At 29.2% G+C, this 11251-nt stretch overlaps 1 pseudogene; it reads right to left on the reverse strand.

Annotated features, from left to right (window-relative positions):
• LOC143611786 (potassium transporter 5-like) overlaps nucleotides 1–8817 on the reverse strand; it is a 49980-nt pseudogene extending 41163 nt beyond the window's left edge.
• Nucleotides 8818–11251: the final 2434 nt, after the last annotated feature.

Consider the following 11251-nt stretch of genomic DNA (forward strand, 5'->3'; position numbering starts at 1 on the left):
AAATATTCAAAAATAATAATAAAAAATTCATAACTCAAAATATATATCGAAAACAAAAAAAAAATAAAACTAAAATGTTTTATTCGTTGTTCTCGTTAAAAAAAAAACCTCGAGAAAAGATGCCAACGAATTTACTTGAAATCCTCCACATTTTGGAAGGATTTAGAATCCCTTGATTTAAAGGAATTGAATTCCTATTCCAATTCCTTGACAACAGAAGGCACCAAAAGGAAATTAAGATTCCAATTCCAACGAAACGAACATGTCATGTCATTGGATTTTATTTCCAATTCCTTTTAATTCCTATGAATTCTGTAAAATGAACGCACCCTAAAGGTATTAATGTTGATTCTAGTTTAAATTTCCTCCATGATTCTAGAGGTGGATTTTGCTTTATTTTAATGCTTAATGGTAGCTAATTGAGAATTTTTTAATGTGTATTGATAAGTGGCAAAAGGATTCTAGTTAACCTCAGAGCTTGTGTCTATTGTGGTGGATAAAGGAGGCTGTACGAAGTCATGGAAGGTTTTTGGATGGTTGTTTGTATTTAGGTTAAAGTGAATGTTTGGATAATTTTTGTATGTTAGTGAATTCTTTAGACCAATAGGTCAATATGGATGATTTAGCCTTTTAAGCTATTTATAAAATTGTTCTTTGTCTGGTATATTTTATTATAATTTGTGTTTATATGATTTTGATATTGATGGATTAAAGGATTGAATGGTGATGATGCCGGTTAAATATATATTAAAAAATTGAATGAAAACCCTATTTAATGCCTTATTAGTCCACACAACAAACCGTCTTAGTAGGCTTTAATATGACGCCTAATTATTTATTTTAAAACTCAAATTCTGGATACATACATATAATTGTGTACTAATACTCGTTAAACAAAATATAAATTTGTATTAACTAGCAATACTTAATAACCAAGTAGTGGTTAAAGAGCTTTAAATGCTTAGATATTATTTAATGAATGCTTTGAGATGTTTTCTAAATTCATAGGTAAATATTAAAGAGCATTAAGTGCTAATTTGATATTATCAACAGTAACACAAAATTAATTGCACGATTTTTCTTGATGTGTTCGTTTGACAAATGAATTGGAATCGGTTTTTTTTAATGAGAATAACGAATAAAACATTTTAGTTTTTCATTTTTTTTGTTTTCGATTTATGTTTTGAGTTATGAATTTTTTATTATTACTTTTGAATATTTTTTGAGGGGTTTTAAAAACCCCTCAAAAAGATATTCAAAAATAATAATAAAAAATAAAAACCCCTCAAAAAAATATTCAAAAATAATAATAAAAAATTCATAACTCAAAATATATATCGAAAACAAAAAAAAAATAAAACTAAAATGTTTTATTCGTTGTTCTCGTTAAAAAAAAACCTCGAGAAAAGATGCCAACGAATTTACTTGAAATCCTCCACATTTTGGAAGGATTTAGAATCCCTTGATTTAAAGGAATTGAATTCCTATTCCAATTCTTTGACAACAGAAGGCACCAAAAGGAAATTAAGATTCCAATTCCAACGAAACGAACATGTCATGTCATTGGATTTTATTTCCAATTCCTTTTAATTCCTATGAATTCTGTAAAATGAACGCACCCTAAAGGTATTAATGTTGATTCTAGTTTAAATTTCCTCCATGATTCTAGAGGTGGATTTTGCTTTATTTTAATGCTTAATGGTAGCTAATTGAGAATTTTTCAATGTGTATTGATAAGTGGCAAAAGGATTCTAGTTAACCTCAGAGCTTGTGTCTATTGTGGTGGATAAAGGAGGCTGTACGAAGTCATGGAAGGTTTTTGGATGGTTGTTTGTATTTGGGTTAAAGTGAATGTTTGGATAATTTTTGTATGTTAGTGAATTCTTTAGACCAATAGGTCAATATGGATGATTTAGCCTTTTAAGCTATTTATAAAATTGTTCTTTGTCTGGTATATTTTATTATAATTTGTGTTTATATGATTTTGATATTGATGGATTAAAGGATTGAATGGTGATGATACCGGTTAAATATATATTAAAAAATTGAATGAAAACCCTATTTAATGCCTTATTAGTCCACACAACAAACCGTCTTAGTAGGCTTTAATATGACGCCTAATTATTTATTTTAAAACTCAAATTCTGGATACATACATATAATTGTGTACTAATACTCGTTAAACAAAATATAAATTTGTATTAACTAGCAATACTTAATAACCAAGTAGTGGTTAAAGAGCTTTAAATGCTTAGATATTATTTAATGAATGCTTTGAGATGTTTTCTAAATTCATAGGTAAATATTAAAGAGCATTAAGTGCTAATTTGATATTATCAACAGTAACACAAAATTAATTGCACGATTTTTCTTGATGTGTTCGTTTGACAAATGAATTGGAATCGGTTTTTTTAATGAGAACAACGAATAAAACATTTTAGTTTTTCATTTTTTTTGTTTTCGATTTATGTTTTGAGTTATGAATTTTTTATTATTACTTTTGAATATTTTTGAGGGGTTTTTAAAACCCCTCAAAAAAATATTCAAAAATAATAATAAAAAATTCATAACTCAAAATATATATCGAAAACAAAAAAAAAAATAAAACTAAAATGTTTTATTCGTTGTTCTCGTTAAAAAAAAAAACCTCGAGAAAAGATGCCAATGAATTTACTTGAAATCCTCCACATTTTGGAAGGATTTAGAATCCCTTGATTTAAAGGAATTGAATTCCTATTCCAATTCTTTGACAACAGAAGGCACCAAAAGGAAATTAAGATTCCAATTCCAACGAAACGAACATGTCATGTCATTGGATTTTATTTCCAATTCCTTTTAATTCCTATGAATTCTGTAAAATGAACGCACCCTAAAGGTATTAATGTTGATTCTAGTTTAAATTTCCTCCATGATTCTAGAGGTGGATTTTGCTTTATTTTAATGCTTAATGGTAGCTAATTGAGAATTTTTCAATGTGTATTGATAAGTGGCAAAAGGATTCTAGTTAACCTCAGAGATTGTGTCTATTGTGGTGGATAAAGGAGGCTGTACGAAGTCATGGAAGGTTTTTGGATGGTTGTTTGTATTTGGGTTAAAGTGAATGTTTGGATAATTTTTGTATGTTAGTGAATTCTTTAGACCAATAGGTCAATATGGATGATTTAGCCTTTTAAGCTATTTATAAAATTGTTCTTTGTCTGGTATATTTTATTATAATTTGTGTTTATATGATTTTGATATTGATGGATTAAAGGATTGAATGGTGATGATGCCGGTTAAATATATATTAAAAAATTGAATGAAAACCCTATTTAATGCCTTATTAGTCCACACAACAAACCGTCTTAGTAGGCTTTAATATGAAGCCTAATTATTTATTTTAAAACTCAAATTCTGGATACATACATATAATTGTGTACTAATACTCGTTAAACAAAATATAAATTTGTATTAACTAGCAATACTTAATAACCAAGTAGTGGTTAAAGAGCTTTAAATGCTTAGATATTATTTAATGAATGCTTTGAGATGTTTTCTAAATTCATAGGTAAATATTAAAGAGCATTAAGTGCTAATTTGATATTATCAACAGTAACACAAAATTAATTGCACGATTTTTCTTGATGTGTTCGTTTGACAAATGAATTGGAATCGGTTTTTTTTTAATGAGAACAACGAATAAAACATTTTAGTTTTTCATTTTTTTTGTTTTCGATTTATGTTTTGAGTTATGAATTTTTTATTATTACTTTTGAATATTTTTTGAGGGGTTTTAAAAACCCCTCAAAAAGATTTTCAAAAATAATAATAAAAAATAAAAACCCCTCAAAAAAATATTCAAAAATAATAATAAAAAATTCATAACTCAAAATATATATCGAAAACAAAAAAAAAATAAAACTAAAATGTTTTATTCGTTGTTCTCGTTAAAAAAAAAACCTCGAGAAAAGATGCCAACGAATTTACTTGAAATCCTCCACATTTTGGAAGGATTTAGAATCCCTTGATTTAAAGGAATTGAATTCCTATTCCAATTCTTTGACAACAGAAGGCACCAAAAGGAAATTAAGATTCCAATTCCAACGAAACGAACATGTCATGTCATTGGATTTTATTTCCAATTCCTTTTAATTCCTATGAATTCTGTAAAATGAACGCACCCTAAAGGTATTAATGTTGATTCTAGTTTAAATTTCCTCCATGATTCTAGAGGTGGATTTTGCTTTATTTTAATGCTTAATGGTAGCTAATTGAGAATTTTTCAATGTGTATTGATAAGTGGCAAAAGGATTCTAGTTAACCTCAGAGCTTGTGTCTATTGTGGTGGATAAAGGAGGCTGTACGAAGTCATGGAAGGTTTTTGGATGGTTGTTTGTATTTGGGTTAAAGTGAATGTTTGGATAATTTTTGTATGTTAGTGAATTCTTTAGACCAATAGGTCAATATGGATGATTTAGCCTTTTAAGCTATTTATAAAATTGTTCTTTGTCTGGTATATTTTATTATAATTTGTGTTTATATGATTTTGATATTGATGGATTAAAGGATTGAATGGTGATGATACCGGTTAAATATATATTAAAAAATTGAATGAAAACCCTATTTAATGCCTTATTAGTCCACACAACAAACCGTCTTAGTAGGCTTTAATATGACGCCTAATTATTTATTTTAAAACTCAAATTCTGGATACATACATATAATTGTGTACTAATACTCGTTAAACAAAATATAAATTTGTATTAACTAGCAATACTTAATAACCAAGTAGTGGTTAAAGAGCTTTAAATGCTTAGATATTATTTAATGAATGCTTTGAGATGTTTTCTAAATTCATAGGTAAATATTAAAGAGCATTAAGTGCTAATTTGATATTATCAACAGTAACACAAAATTAATTGCACGATTTTTCTTGATGTGTTCGTTTGACAAATGAATTGGAATCGGTTTTTTTTAATGAGAACAACGAATAAAACATTTTAGTTTTTCATTTTTTTTGTTTTCGATTTATGTTTTGAGTTATGAATTTTTTATTATTACTTTTGAATATTTTTGAGGGGTTTTTAAAACCCCTCAAAAAAATATTCAAAAATAATAATAAAAAATTCATAACTCAAAATATATATCGAAAACAAAAAAAAAAATAAAACTAAAATGTTTTATTCGTTGTTCTCGTTAAAAAAAAAAACCTCGAGAAAAGATGCCAACGAATTTACTTGAAATCCTCCACATTTTGGAAGGATTTAGAATCCCTTGATTTAAAGGAATTGAATTCCTATTCCAATTCTTTGACAACAGAAGGCACCAAAAGGAAATTAAGATTCCAATTCCAACGAAACGAACATGTCATGTCATTGGATTTTATTTCCAATTCCTTTTAATTCCTATGAATTCTGTAAAATGAACGCACCCTAAAGGTATTAATGTTGATTCTAGTTTAAATTTCCTCCATGATTCTAGAGGTGGATTTTGCTTTATTTTAATGCTTAATGGTAGCTAATTGAGAATTTTTCAATGTGTATTGATAAGTGGCAAAAGGATTCTAGTTAACCTCAGAGATTGTGTCTATTGTGGTGGATAAAGGAGGCTGTACGAAGTCATGAAAGGTTTTTGGATGGTTGTTTGTATTTGGGTTAAAGTGAATGTTTGGATAATTTTTGTATGTTAGTGAATTCTTTAGACCAATAGGTCAATATGGATGATTTAGCCTTTTAAGCTATTTATAAAATTGTTCTTTGTCTGGTATATTTTATTATAATTTGTGTTTATATGATTTTGATATTGATGGATTAAAGGATTGAATGGTGATGATGCCGGTTAAATATATATTAAAAAATTGAATGAAAACCCTATTTAATGCCTTATTAGTCCACACAACAAACCGTCTTAGTAGGCTTTAATATGAAGCCTAATTATTTATTTTAAAACTCAAATTCTGGATACATACATATAATTGTGTACTAATACTCGTTAAACAAAATATAAATTTGTATTAACTAGCAATACTTAATAACCAAGTAGTGGTTAAAGAGCTTTAAATGCTTAGATATTATTTAATGAATGCTTTGAGATGTTTTCTAAATTCATAGGTAAATATTAAAGAGCATTAAGTGCTAATTTGATATTATCAACAGTAACACAAAATTAATTGCACGATTTTTCTTGATGTGTTCGTTTGACAAATGAATTGGAATCGGTTTTTTTTAATGAGAACAACGAATAAAACATTTTAGTTTTTCATTTTTTTTGTTTTCGATTTATGTTTTGAGTTATGAATTTTTTATTATTACTTTTGAATATTTTTTGAGGGGTTTTAAAAACCCCTCAAAAAGATATTCAAAAATAATAATAAAAAATAAAAACCCCTCAAAAAAATATTCAAAAATAATAATAAAAAATTCATAACTCAAAATATATATCGAAAACAAAAAAAAATAAAACTAAAATGTTTTATTCGTTGTTCTCGTTAAAAAAAAAACCTCGAGAAAAGATGCCAACGAATTTACTTGAAATCCTCCACATTTTGGAAGGATTTAGAATCCCTTGATTTAAAGGAATTGAATTCCTATTCCAATTCCTTGACAACAGAAGGCACCAAAAGGAAATTAAGATTCCAATTCCAACGAAACGAACATGTCATGTCATTGGATTTTATTTCCAATTCCTTTTAATTCCTATGAATTCTGTAAAATGAACGCACCCTAAAGGTATTAATGTTGATTCTAGTTTAAATTTCCTCCATGATTCTAGAGGTGGATTTTGCTTTATTTTAATGCTTAATGGTAGCTAATTGAGAATTTTTTAATGTGTATTGATAAGTGGCAAAAGGATTCTAGTTAACCTCAGAGCTTGTGTCTATTGTGGTGGATAAAGGAGGCTGTACGAAGTCATGGAAGGTTTTTGGATGGTTGTTTGTATTTAGGTTAAAGTGAATGTTTGGATAATTTTTGTATGTTAGTGAATTCTTTAGACCAATAGGTCAATATGGATGATTTAGCCTTTTAAGCTATTTATAAAATTGTTCTTTGTCTGGTATATTTTATTATAATTTGTGTTTATATGATTTTGATATTGATGGATTAAAGGATTGAATGGTGATGATGCCGGTTAAATATATATTAAAAAATTGAATGAAAACCCTATTTAATGCCTTATTAGTCCACACAACAAACCGTCTTAGTAGGCTTTAATATGACGCCTAATTATTTATTTTAAAACTCAAATTCTGGATACATACATATAATTGTGTACTAATACTCGTTAAACAAAATATAAATTTGTATTAACTAGCAATACTTAATAACCAAGTAGTGGTTAAAGAGCTTTAAATGCTTAGATATTATTTAATGAATGCTTTGAGATGTTTTCTAAATTCATAGGTAAATATTAAAGAGCATTAAGTGCTAATTTGATATTATCAACAATAACACAAAATTAATTGCACGATTTTCAATTCAAATAAGTGCTAATTTGATACCATCAACAAAAACACCAGAATTAATCAAGAATAAATGCCTACCGTCACCTTTATCATTGGCATGCAAAACAATTGTCACAAACTTAATAACCGAAATTAGTGTGATGGTGTAGAAGATCAAAGACAAAACACCCAAGATGTCATCTTGGTGTTTGATCCCATTAGTAAAGGTGCTTGAGAACACGTACAATGGTGATGTCCCGAGGTCCCCATAGACCACCCCGATACTTTGGAACGCAAGTCTTAGTATAACTCCCCAATCCTTAGTTTACACAAATATATCATTAGCAATAATATTATATCAAAAAGTCAAGAAAATGTAATTTATTAATTAATATGTAATAACTAATGGTGTTTGTCGTACGGTTTTAGGTTGAAACCAAACCAAAAACCAAAGCTTTGGTTTTAGATTTTTGAAACCGTTCGGTTTCGGTTTTTGTTTTGATTTCGGATCGGTTTCGGTTTTTGCCATTTGAGCTTGAAAATTTTAGTTCGAAAAGAATGTTCCGAAAATAATGAACTTAGGTATAAATAATTGTGTTAATTGTTAACTAATACACTATTATACATTTGGCCAAAAGTATTTAAGTTACATATTTATTAAATTCTTATAAATTACTTAATTTAAAATAAAAGACAAGAAAACAAAAATCTAGAAATTCGGTTCGATTTGTTCGGTTTTTATCACATGCAAAACCAAAACCTAACCGTTGGTTTGGTTTTTACAAAAATATAAAACCAAACCGTCGTTTTTTGTTTCAGTTCGGTTTTTTCCTGTTTTCTCGGTTTCGGATTGATTTTTCGGTTTCTTGCACACCCTGTACTACTAACCTATGTAGCCCGGGAACGGGTACGGGATCAGGATACGGGGACGTTACGGGTACGGGAAACGGCAAAATATTAAAAATTCAAAATACGGGTACGGCAAATAAAAATATAAAAAATTACAAATATATTAAAAAAAAGTCCAAAGGAGATTTATATTATATAAAGTGCAATATCCAAAAAAAATAAAACATCAACGTGAAGAATAAAGATGATATAATATTCTTTGCGACAAGGAAGTCACAGTTGATAAAAAAGAATGAAAGGGTTTTAAGTTTTCTGCCGTCAAACTTCAATATTTATAATATTATCTTTGGAAGTTGAACAGTTTAATAAAAAAAAACCCTAGATCTTATAACGAAACGTTTTGGAAACTCTGAACATACCGTCCCCAAATCCCGAAATCGTATTACCTCCCGTCCCCTTTTTACGGAAACGGCCGGGAAACGTTTCGGCGGCGTTTCGCCGGCGTTTCCGTCCCAGGCGCGTCCCCGGGACGGGGACTCCACTTCCATCGGCGTTTTGGTGCATCGAAGCTGCGCATTTTCATGTCTTTGACATTAAAATAGGAAAAATTGTTGGTCACGATCTTCAGGCAAGCACACATGTTTATTGGCTATTAAAGCCCGATGGCTATTACTTGTCAAAAGAAAATAAATCGGAAAATGATCTGGCAAGGATGTTTAGAGGATCTTGGCGGTAAAAGATATTTTCAAGTTTTCTATTTAATAATATTTTATATATTTTGTTTCCATTATAAAAAAAATCTGATAATAATATTCAATGGAGACTCAAGTTCGATATGCACTTCTATCATTTTTGGTGGATATTGACAATGAAATATTTGAGCTAGGCCTTGCGAGGTTGTCAGTTTGAATCTCAAGCCCACCCAGGTGGGTTTTAGTCTTACCTTGTGTTACGTCAAAGAATAATGCTCTTGTGGTGTCACAATGATTGTCAAGTGGCTGCCGGCGGTATAGTTTCTCGGGGGAACGTCCAAGACAAGCTATGAAGCCAGTGTGAGTCCAGTTAAGATAATATAGCCTGGCCATAGTGAGGCAACATAGTGAGACAACAGAGCTCTCAAAATTATAGGATACGATGGCCTAACACACAAAAACAGTCGTCGTTCTAATAACATAAAGTTATATTAATTCTATGTTTGTTAACTCTCATACAACATTAATTTATGGTTATTTGTGTTTTGCATTTATTATACTTATCATATTGTTTGATTTATAAATGGGAGAATGATGAAAGCAATCGTTGACACACGCTAAAAGCAATAATCAACTAATGACATAAAAAGCTTAAGTTTCTTATGGGTTAAATATAGGGGTAAAATTGCCTTTTAAAATGGGTTGAGTGGTGTAAATTTTTTTCCTAAGTGTCTTTCTTTCTGTGTATTGGGTGGCTTGTGCTTGTAGCTTCTTGCTACTTTGCTTTACCTTTTAATGAAATTGTTGTAAAAAGAAAAACTAATGTATTCAATCTCGATGTCGGGCAAATAAAATTCAATGGCAAGATATCATAGTATTAATTGGCTTAAGTTCTTTTAAAATAATTAAATGATTATAGAGGTGTTAAATATTTCTTGTAATAAATTTCCCACTACTTTCATATAGAACCACATGTAAGGATACAGTTTCACTCTTCATACGTGTGAAACTGCTGCATCATCTGCACCATCTTTATTTTTTAAATAAAAAATAGAACTTTTAACTGTTATAAAATAATTAATCATTACATAATAGTTATATAAAAACATGACATTGTACTAACTGAAAACACACTTATTTATTTATGAAAAAAAACTACTAAAAATTTGATGAACGTTCTACAACCCGAGCCACTTAAAAAATGCACATGTAAAATGCATAAAAATGAGAGTTCTATATCTAGTACTTATTGTTTTGGATAGTCGAAGTCGTAATATGTTCCATCAAAGTGACCAATATAAGTACGTGCTAAAGCCATATACAAGACCAAAAATAATGGCACAACGTTGAAGGAACAAAAAAAGAAGAGAGAGAAAAGATCTTCTAAATAAGACGGTGGAATCAAGATTAAGATAAAGAAAAGTTGGAATTGTTGTGTTAGTGATAGAAGAGTGATTTTTGACTGTGATATGAAGACACTTATAAAACCGTATGACAATGTGACCGGACCGATCTAGCAAGTAATCCTTTACTATAAACCTGGCATAACAAAGAAGTGAGGATGGGCTGTTGGCCTTGCAATTTCTAGTTTTATATGAGAAAACCGTTCATTTCGTAGCTAGATATGGTGTTACGTTGCTAAGAAGTAACAATGCCGAGGCAAGACATCATACGTACGAGCAATTGCATCGGAATCTGGAAGCTCTCTCGCACTTTAATCAATGGCATAAATATTTAAATATGTCTATAACCAACATATTTTCAATTTTCACTTACAAAAAATCAATCAAAATTATTACCTATACCAAAGTTCAAATTACACAATAATTGATCATACAATATGTTGATCTAAAAATACATGTCATAAAGTTACTATAATTTCAACCTATTAAGATGACAAATGGAGATTTTGAACATTAGTCTGTAATGTTTTTATTCTTTCCTCCATTTTTGTATGCTCATTTCGAATCATCACAAGTTCATCTAATTTGCTTTGAGCCACTTCTTGATATGGCTTACCCAAAGACTTTACATAATTTTCAAGACTTTTGGTCGTCTCTAATAGATCTTTTTGAATTGCTTCTTCAGGTTTACGCGCTAAGTTACCAGCAGTTCTTTTTACTTTATCGCCTTTTGTCTTCGGCCCGGGAAATATGCAATCGCTACGTATCTGGCACATAAAGAAAAAATTAATAGATACATAGAAAAATGCTTTATTAGAATTTCATTGTTTCTCAATTCATAGTTTGTAATAAAACATGAATATCATTTTCTTTCTAACATGTCGAAA

This window comes from Bidens hawaiensis, unplaced genomic scaffold (genome assembly GCF_021521415.1).
Source record: "Bidens hawaiensis isolate Kalapana, Puna unplaced genomic scaffold, B.hawaiensis_p1.1 tig00032199_1, whole genome shotgun sequence".
Lineage (NCBI taxonomy): Eukaryota > Viridiplantae > Streptophyta > Magnoliopsida > Asterales > Asteraceae > Bidens > Bidens hawaiensis.